Raw genomic sequence first — 10,215 nt, 5'->3', positions numbered from 1 at the left:
TCATTGAAAGGAAACTTGATAAGTTTTCAGAAACACTCTTCTTTACAATACGGCCTTTTGAAACTTAGGTGCGCTGCGTCTCTTTGTAGCACTGCAGTCACCCGTGCTGACGGTGAACGCACCATTATCTCAAAGTCGTTGCGCAGTTGTGGCGAAAAGCGTATGCCGTGAAGTTGGACGCTGCTGAGAACGAGCTTGATAAAGGCGACGAACTTCGCCATACAGTAGGATCATATCGGTGTATTCGGCAAAAGTGCACTCCGCAATATTTCTCTAATACTGAGAGACACATGAGTGACGCACGAACCTTGTCAGAGTGGCAGGGCTGACGGTGAATGACATCCGACGTAAGCATCTTCCCCTACCCCTTCCGCCATCCCACGATGGCTACCCTGTTGCCTACCCACGTAGCAAACATGTATTCAAACGGCTGTAGCACGGAAAGTATACGTTTCCGTACGGGGGTTCAAATTAAAAATATTGTCGCTTAGTTCCCTCTAAAAGTGCTAGAATTTCGGAAAACTCTGTATCTGTCCAGTAAACTGTACAGCTGGTGTCGTACCACATTCGAAATATCCGATTATGTTTCAGGATTTGGGTGTTATGGCATTTTGCAGAAACATTACTGAATTTTGCTGTATATTGTTATCATTAAAGTGAACTACCGTTTCTGTCTCCATACCATAAATCATAAGTACCATTTATATCGTTTCAAGCACTATTCAGCTGCTATGTTTTAGGAAAAAATAATTGTATCATTCTCAAAATATCGGACAGAAGCGATATAGTTCCTACAAAGAACGCTAGCGAAGATGAACAAGTGCTCATGGTTCCTGATGTATGCATGTAACAGCCTATGTGTACTGCACATTGTTTTCTTCTCTCGTTCCGTACCACCACACCTGAAAGTTTCCTGTCCTACATCTTAGCAACAACGATAACGGTACATACTGAGGTAACAGAAAGGTTCTCTGTTATAATTTTCCGGTACAAGGACATAATCTCAAATTTATGCATTTTTCCATCTGCATCATCTTAGAAAGGTTGTAACATCTTCGTGGGATCCCTCTATTTTTGTAGGCACCGGTATTTGTAACTTTGACGCTCTGTAGCGTCGCTGGCTGACGTTTTCAGAAGTAGATTCCTATGTAAAACTTCATCAGTTACGTCCCCTGAACAGCCCTGAGTAGTGTGAAGCATGATTTGTGAAACACCCTGTATAAAGAATGAATAACATCAGGGAATGGACTAGAATCCTGTCTCACTCACTTGTCACGTATTTCCTTTCTTTCATGTCCTTCAACTCGTACAGCTGCTGTCTCGTTTCTGGTGGAGTTCTAAGTAATGCTTCGCTCGCTATATTTTATTCCTGGTTGCATCTTAAATTCAAACTGTATATTCTGGTCAACATCGTCAAAAGTTTTTTCTGTATCGAAAGATGTTATAAATATGGGTGCTGTACCCTCCAAATTGATTTTCCTCTAAATCAGCTTCTGTAAGGTGCTCCATTCCTCTGCAAATAGTTTGTATCAGTATTTTCAGCTAGGAGTTATCATAGTGGTGGTTTGAAAATATTCGCACTGACCACGAGTTGCCTTATTTGGTATTGGTGCTATTACGCTTCTCGTTTAGTGTGAGGATTTAGCGGGTATTTCAGCCGGCGTACTCGTTCAGGAATGAAGCAGCAAATCCCGGCAGAGTGAGTCCACTGGTAGCGAAGCCCTGCGCTACAGACAACTGACTGTGTGAGGGACCAGTAGCGACACCTAGCAGCGATGTGGTGATAAGGAAATAGTATTGCTAAAAGTTTTATCCACGATTTTTAGCATTTAGAATGGAGATATGGCACGGAATTTAATAGAAAAAGAAAACAGCTATAGTAGCAGTCTCTCTCTCGCAATGCAACAATAGTACAACAACAATAGACCAACTGAATCTGTAGAGGTAGTAATAAAATTTATTTTCTGACCTGCAAGATACTTTCATATAAAGCTGAGCCTGAGAGGATGTCAGCTAACTACCGTCAGAAATATAATATGAAACATGTAGACCTGTCAGTAAAATCGTCAAGAAATTCGTTTTTTAAATGTTAAATGTTATCTGTTTAATTTAACATTTAGCTCACATAAAACCAGGATAATTATCCTCTTTCATACAAAGAAAGAGAGTACCTCATTAGTGACCTGTGTCATATCATAATCTCATTTTGACTCTTGAATAATTTAAAAAAAATTTGATATAATACTTTGCATTTCTTTTGACATTGAAACAATTTATCCTGTTCCTGCACTGAGAATATACTAAGTAAATATGTAATGAATGTATCAGTATTATAGCCAAATTTATTTTTCTAATTACTGATTATTAAATACCAAAACAGCTTCCAATTTCTTGTAGTTATCTTAGCAGCATTTAGAACAAAAACGAAAATAAAACGTATTAGTTTTTTTAGTAAGGATATTATTTCATTGTTGTAATCCTACAAATGTTCATGATACTATGCTGTTTCTTTTGACAGTGAGATATAATATGTAGAAAGTACCTGGAAAATATATGCAGATGTGGTATGGTGAAGAAAGTGTGCGTATTAAAATTTAAAATAAGTGATTGCAGCAGCATAATGAGATATTTTTTGTAGTGTGGGAGTGAGCTCCACGTGGGATCCGAAGCACGGACCCCACGGGGGTGCCCGGCATGCGCCACATGCCAGGGCAGAGGTGGAGGCTAGTGTTCGGAAATCTGAAAATTCCAGCGCCGGCCGGGGATTGAACCCCGGCCCGGCTGGGGCGAATAGCCCCAGCCGAGGCGCTGGAACGTTCCAGACCCCCTTACCACTAGACCACCGGGGACCCCGGCCGTTTCCTGCTCTGAACTCGGTCTGGTAGTCCTGTCACACTTCCTGTTGTCGGCTGTGTTTACATCGGACGCTGAGTGGCATAGTGTAGCCGGCAACATTAGAACGCTGTGAGGGGGAAGTGTTTACCTCCGACTGGTAGCTGTCCCCCCTACCCAGGTGAAGTAGCTTTACAGTTATCAAAGACATTTGAAATCAGCCTTTGCGACTGTATGCAGTCGACGGTTGTTAATCGTTTGTTTCAACCTGTTCCCAAATGCCTCGAGAAAACCGAAGCAACTTCTTCACTAATCGAGTGGACTCTCATAACAGAGCGACCCGCAGACGTTCTGTAATTACAAGTCAACGCCTAGCTTACACCAGATAATTCTGTCTGTTTCATCAGTTGTTTTAAAAGTGCACGAAATACCACAGCATATTATTAATCCGTTGCAAATAAATTTCTGTGTGTGCAGTTCAGGTCTGCGCCGTAGATTTTTCGTGGAAACGTCGGGATAAAATCGTAACATGTGTTTCATATTAATATGAAATTTAGTTATCAATATCTTTATCACAGTGGTCACACTCACAATTTTGGACTTTTCAGTGGCTGGGGTACGATATAGCCTTTGAGTACGTTATCGCGTTGCGCAATTTCTTCCTTTTTTTCCGACTCTGAGGGAGCTGTCGCCTTCTCTCAGCGCTGCCCTTTTTAGGCTTTTCTCGCGTTTTCTGTAATTTAGAGCATATTTACAAGTCCTGAGACGAACTCTTCCTGTGTGTCGTAGGTTTAAACTCAATATAGATTTTCGTTTATATTCCGGCAAATACTTTTATTTTCTATTACTCCTAGCGGCGCTCCCTAAGCTGTTCATCGCAATGACACACGAATGAGAATCCTAGCTTACAACTTTACACAAAGATGATTCCTAACAATGACCCGCATATGCCAACACAGGCAATAAGCGACAACCACGTGACTTAACCTTTGTTTGCGCACTGTCGGTCTCGTAATTAATAGTGATTCAAATCTGACGCCATTTTGTCATATAAGAAACTCCGACCAAGGAGAAACTAGACGTTTTCACGTCAGAATACCTTCCAGGAAGTTTTCGACTTTCGTAAAACAGAAACGAGTTTCGACGCTGTGGAATGCTTCGAGAAGTAGTAGGTGACGAATTGTTTCGGGATTTTACTATCCACGCTGCAAACGATCATCGAGCAGAAAGATAATGTTGCTGATAATTGTTAAAAGGGGGGAGCAAGCAGACCGGCGAGGCGAGTTCCCGCCTCTTGCTGAAAGCTTATGGAATTGGCTTACTCAATGCAGGGTAGCAAGGGTATTTGTCTGAGGTTATAGCTTAACGGAACGCTAAATCATTAACGGTTAGTCTGGGAACCGAAGTCTCAGATACAAATAACAAGTGACACGCTAAATCCAAAGACATAAGGTGGTTTATAAGAAATTTAGTTCACAAAATGCACCCATTCGTAACAGTTTGTTCAATATTGAAAAATGAATGAAGCTGAATTTATGTATTTTTGAAGATTTGTGCGTGCCTTCCGTTTCAAATACAAAAGGAAATAACATGTAAGAAAACTGGGGATACAATAGAAAAAAAGTCGCAATTTTATTTCGATTTTTCCTGATTCCATCTGGAATAAAGGCGAGTTAAATAGAATAATTAATTCTAACTTTTTCTTACATCCTTCGAATTGTGCGGACTCGATTGTAACTGGCCCTTGGGCTTCGAATTTTCTAGAGTCTGCAAAGTAAAAATAAATCTCCTCGTGCTACTATCCACTTTTCAGCGGATGCTGATTTGGTTGTCCTTCTTAGTATATCAATATGATTCTAGAGTCCTAATCCACGTACGCAACGCTGTTACGGTATAAACGTACGTTTATTTTTACCAAATTTGCGTAAGAATGCGCTTTTGCTATGCATACCCACTCCTTAAATCCGCCATCAGGCAAAAGAAAGTGAATACCCTTTCCTTTGTTTTTCACCCTTCATCGATGACAAGTGATAATGACTTGGCAGCAGAGACCTGTTTAGCTTGAGTGAGTGCTTAAACGGAAGGCATTGACGAATAAAAATACAAAACATATATACGTAACGTCACGTAACCATGAAGAAAAGCAGACTTGGTTTATTTTACCATATAAGTTAATTCCTTTAAAACATCGTAAGTAGAATTAACAATTTCGGTCGCTTTCAACATCTAGGAATGTTCTTTATAATAGGTAAGTTTCTGATATTTACTTATAGCATTCTTGTGTCTTTTCCCCTTGCATTTGGAGTTGTCTTCTCTGACTGCAGATTTTTGAGCAGCAGTGATGTCATTATCCTACATTTATGTTGGTCTGCAGCGCTGAGGTTGATCCCTCACCTGTGGTCGAGTGAGAGATCATTCCAAAGTATGGCAGGCAGCGAAAGACTTTGCGAGGGGCCGATCGTAGGGCCTCCAGAGGAAGCTTCTTGGAACGCAAATTCTGGGCGTTCACAGAAGGTGAATTTGCTGGTAGTTCGGAACTCCAATAATAGGCGAGTAATTGGGCCCCCTTAATAACATGGCTGCCAAGGAGGGGAAGGACGGCAGTGTGCACAAGGTGAGGGAGTCATTCCTGATTTGTAAAGAGTGTTCCGGATGCCATGAAGAGTACAGGGCGCAGCCAATAGCAGGTGGTGGCCCCAGTCGGTTCCAATGGCGTGTGTCGCTTTGGATTGGAGGAGATTCTCTCTGGTTTTGTTTAGCGGATATGGTTAAGCGAGTTTAAGGCGGAGCTCACAATCTGCACCATCATCGACAGAACTGACTGTGATCCTTCGGTGCAGAGCCGAGTGAAAGGTATGAACCATAGGCTCGGGTGGTTATCTTACTGTGTAGGCCTCAGAGTCCTTGACTTGTGCCATAGGGTAGTGGGTTTCTGGATTCCGCTTAATAGGTCAGGAGTCCACTACACGGGTAGTGGGGGCGGCTGGGGTGCATTTTTAGGTTAGAGGGTCTCAGGAAAACATAGAAATGGCGTCTGTCTAAAAGGGGGCTGGTAACACACAGTAAGGTGGTTGTAGAAACGATCGGTGTTGTAGATTATCGTAACTGTGTTGGGAAAGAACCAGAGCTCCAGGCCCTAATAGAAAGAACTGAAGCTCTCAAACAGTTATAGGTACGGAAAGCTGGCTAAAGCCGGAAATAAGTTAAGCCGAAATTTTTTCAAACGACCTAACAACGTTCAGAAGGGATAGATTAAACATAGTTGGTGCTGGAGTATTTATTGCTGTCAGAAGTAGTTTACCTTGTAGTGAAACTGAAGTAGATAGTTCCTGCGAAATAGTTTGGGTAGAGGCTGTACTTGTCAATCGGACTAAACTGGATCGTTTTACCGACCCCCGAGTGAGAGGATATAGTTGCTGAACAGTTCAAAGAAAACGTGAGTCTCATTTCAAAAGGTACCCCACTCACACAATTATAGTCGGTGGTGATTTCAATGTATCCTCGATATGCTTGAAAATTTACACGTTTAAAGCCGGCGGCAGGCTTAAAACGTCACCTGAAATAGTACTGAATGCTTTCTAAAAAAAGTATTTTGAACTATTAGTTCGTGAGCTCACTCGAAGCATAAATGGTTACGAAAGCGTACTTGACCTCATAGCAGCAAATATTCCTGGATGAATAGGTAGTATCATGACGAATACAGGGATTAGCGACCACAAGTCAGTTGCCCGTACACTGAATAGTGTAACACCTACAACCATCAAAAAGAAACTTAAAGTACATCTGTTTAAAAAAAGCTGACAATGCTCTTAACGATTTTTAAGGAAACAGCCTCCACTCCTTCCGATCTGATCATGTAAGCGTAGAAAAGGTGTGGAATGATTTCAGAGAAATAGTATCGATTGCAATTGAGAGATATATATACCACATAGATTAATAAGTGATGGTACTGATCCCCCATGGACAAAACGGGTGAAATCGCTGTTGCAGAAGTAACGAAAAAGCATGACAAATCTAAAAGAATCCAAAATCCGCAAGACTGGCAATGTTTTGAAGAAGTTCTAAATATAGCGGTTACTACAGTGCGAGATGCTCTTGATAATTTCCGCAACAAAACTCTGTTTCGAAAAACCCAAAGAGATTCTGGTCATGCATAGAGTACACCAGTGTCAAGACGCAATCAGTACCTTCACTGGGCGAAAGTAACAGTGGAGTCACTGTTGACAGTGCCACTAAAGTAGAGTTAAGAAACGTGGTTTTCCGAAACTCCTTCAGCAAAGAATACGAATTAAGCATTCCCTAAGCCCAGTCAACAGAAAGTGCCAAAATGAGAAGCATATATCCTCGGTGTAGCAAAGCAGCTTAAATCACTTATTAAAGGCAAGGTTTCCGTTCCAGATTGTATACCAGTCAAGTTCCTCTGAGTGTGCTGATATAATAGCTCCATGTTTAGTAATTATATACAACCGCTCACAGAAAGATCCGTACCTAAAGACTGAAAAATTGCTCAGGTGACACCAATTTCTTAAAGTACTGCCTTTGGTGATGTTTAACAGAACTGTTGCCAAGCGTACTTGTTATACAAATGGGCACGGCAAAGGCTTAAGGTCGTGAAAAAAATTTCAGCGTTAAACTGGAAATAGTTGTAGGAGAGTATCAGAAGTAATAACCTAATGACATCTTTAATTTCTTGTACATTAGGTTTTTGTGTTGGAGAAGATTCTCATCAGTAATTTTAATAGTCTCATAAATGTGAATGTTAGCAAGTAAATTAACTACGTTAAAGGATACGGAATTACCATCATCAGAAATGGAAAAGTTTTTAATTTTAGCTGTTAGTTAAAGGGAATTTTTGACAGTGTAGTTTTCTTCAAAGACATAATACTCTTTAAATGGTGTATGAGATTTTTTGCCGATTTCATAGAAGCGCCGTCTGTATAGTTAACACTGTGGACAGGAAGCGAAGGCGGCGTGCAGTCGGAGGCGATGCTGGGTTCGTAGCGGTGGGCACCAATTGTCGGCTACGACGGGACTGCCCGGGAGGCACACTCACACTCCAGTGGCCGCACGTGTCACGGTGAATGCAGCAGTGACCCTGTCGCGGATGCGTGCACCACCTGTTCTAGTGTCTCGTGTACACGAAGGACCTCTGCGGACCGAGTTGCAACTTTCTTAGCTCGCTGGACTGTGCAGTTACTGATTTACAGGGGCTATGCTCTATGCAGCCTGCCTGGCAGAGGTGTGTTGCAGGGTGGCATCAGAGCCTGACGTCTTCCGCGACTGGACAAATGAACTGGCGATAAAAAAAAATCACAGAAACAAACGAACAAAAAATCATGTAGAGTAATGAAATTTCGGGAATACGTCTGTCTATGTAGGATATTTAAGTAATTAACATTGCAGCATCACAGGGCAACGTAAGCGCGAAATAAGCCGTTGCAAAAGTGACATGCTGGTAAGTTAATAACAGATGTAACGATCAGAAAGTTGAATGCAAACATTGAAACGGGCACGCATTGTGCTGTAATGGTGTGCGATGTCAGTTTTGTGTCGCAAATGCCGGTGGTTTGGGGGTCAGTGAAATGCATGCTACTGGGCGCCTTGGCTCGGGGCTGTCCCTGAAGTAATCGATTTTTATTTCGTTATGTCGTCGACTGCTGTTCGAATTGCTACTGCAGAAGAAATGTGATGTGCCAGAGACGTACGCCAGACACGACTGCCTTCCCTCTTGGTAGCGCCACGTGACCGGTCGGAGCCCGAGCTTTTTGCAACCGTACATTCTCGCGGTCACCGCTGCCAGTATACAGTGCTACATTTCTGCCAAGTCTCCTGCGAAATCGCTGGAGGAACATCCAGCTTCTCGTGTCCCTATTACACGACCTCGTTCAAACTCGTTAAGATGATCGTAATGGCGTCTCTGTCTCCTCAAAGGCATTCTTGGCTAAGATCGAACCACCACGTCCAATCTAGAAGGTAACTAACGCTCACAACCGCCACGGCGTGTATTTACAGCAGACCTGATCTGCACCCTCACAGTGCCCCCCCCCCTACTAACACCATTCTTATGCGACTGGCGCGAAATTTAAATCGACACTATTTTTCAATTGTAGAAACACGCCTACCAACTTTCGTTTATCTCTCACAACTGCTTGTGGTGTTGCGATTTTTTCCGTCGTAGCACATCTGCAATGTAACGTCCACTGTTCAAAGTGCCGCCAATGCGGACAAGAGGTGACCGAGACCTGTAACCAATTGCTCCCCATACCATCACGCGGGGTGATACAGCAGTATGGCGATGACGAATACACGCTTTCGTGATGCTGTAAACAGAACCTGCATTCATCCGAAAAAATGACGTTTTGCCATTCGTGCAGCCAGGTTCGTCGTTGAGTACACCATCGCAGGCGCTCTTGTCTGTGATGCAGCGTCAAGAGTAACAGAGCTCATAGTCCATGCTGCTGCAAACGTCGTCAAACTGTTCGTGCAGATGGTTGTTGTCTTGGAAACGTCCCCACCTGTTGACTCAGGGATCGAGACGTGGCTGCACGGTCCGTTACAGCCATGCGGATAAGATGTCTGTCACCTAGACTGCTAGTGATACGAGGTCGCTTGGATCCTGCACGGCATTCCGTATTACGCTCCTGAACCCACCGATTCCATATTCTGCTAACAGTCATTGGATCTCGACCAAGCTGCAATGTCGCGCTCCGATAAACCGCAATCGCGATAGGCTAGAATCCGACATTTATCAAAGTCGGAAACGTGATGGCACGCATTTCTACTCCTTACACGAGGCATGACAACAACGTTTCACCAGACAACGCCGGTCAACTGCTGTTTGTGTATGAGAAATCGGTTGAAAACTTTCCTCATGCCAGCACGTTGTAGGTGTCGCCAATGTTGTGTGAATGCTCTGGAAAGCTAATTATTTGCATATCACAGCATCTTCTTCCTGTCGGTTATATTTCGCGCGTGTAGCAGGTCATCTTCGTAGTATAGCAATCTTAATGGCCATTAGTGTACATAGGAGTCACTTTTTTCCAGTCACTTGGGACTTTGCGCTATGCGAGAGATTCACGATAAATGCAATCTAAGTAAGGGGCCAATGCCGTAGAGTACTGTTTGTGAAACCGAATCGGTATTCGGTCAGGACCTGGCGACTTATTTGCTACCAAATGTTCCAGCTGCTTCTCTAGGCTAGGAATGTCCATTACCGTGGTGTCGACACGAGAGTGTAGCGACTGCATGTTTCTAAGATTCTGCTGCGTGAAATATTCCTTAAACATGAAATTTAAAACTTGAGCATTCCTTTTGTTGTTTTCTACTAGCACACCAGGCTGAAGCTTCGCCCCCCACTCAGCGGTTTTAAGCAGGACCAGAATA

This window comes from Schistocerca gregaria, unplaced genomic scaffold (genome assembly GCF_023897955.1).
Source record: "Schistocerca gregaria isolate iqSchGreg1 unplaced genomic scaffold, iqSchGreg1.2 ptg000496l, whole genome shotgun sequence".
Taxonomy (NCBI): domain Eukaryota; kingdom Metazoa; phylum Arthropoda; class Insecta; order Orthoptera; family Acrididae; genus Schistocerca; species Schistocerca gregaria.
Note: the sequence above shows the minus strand (reverse complement) of the source record.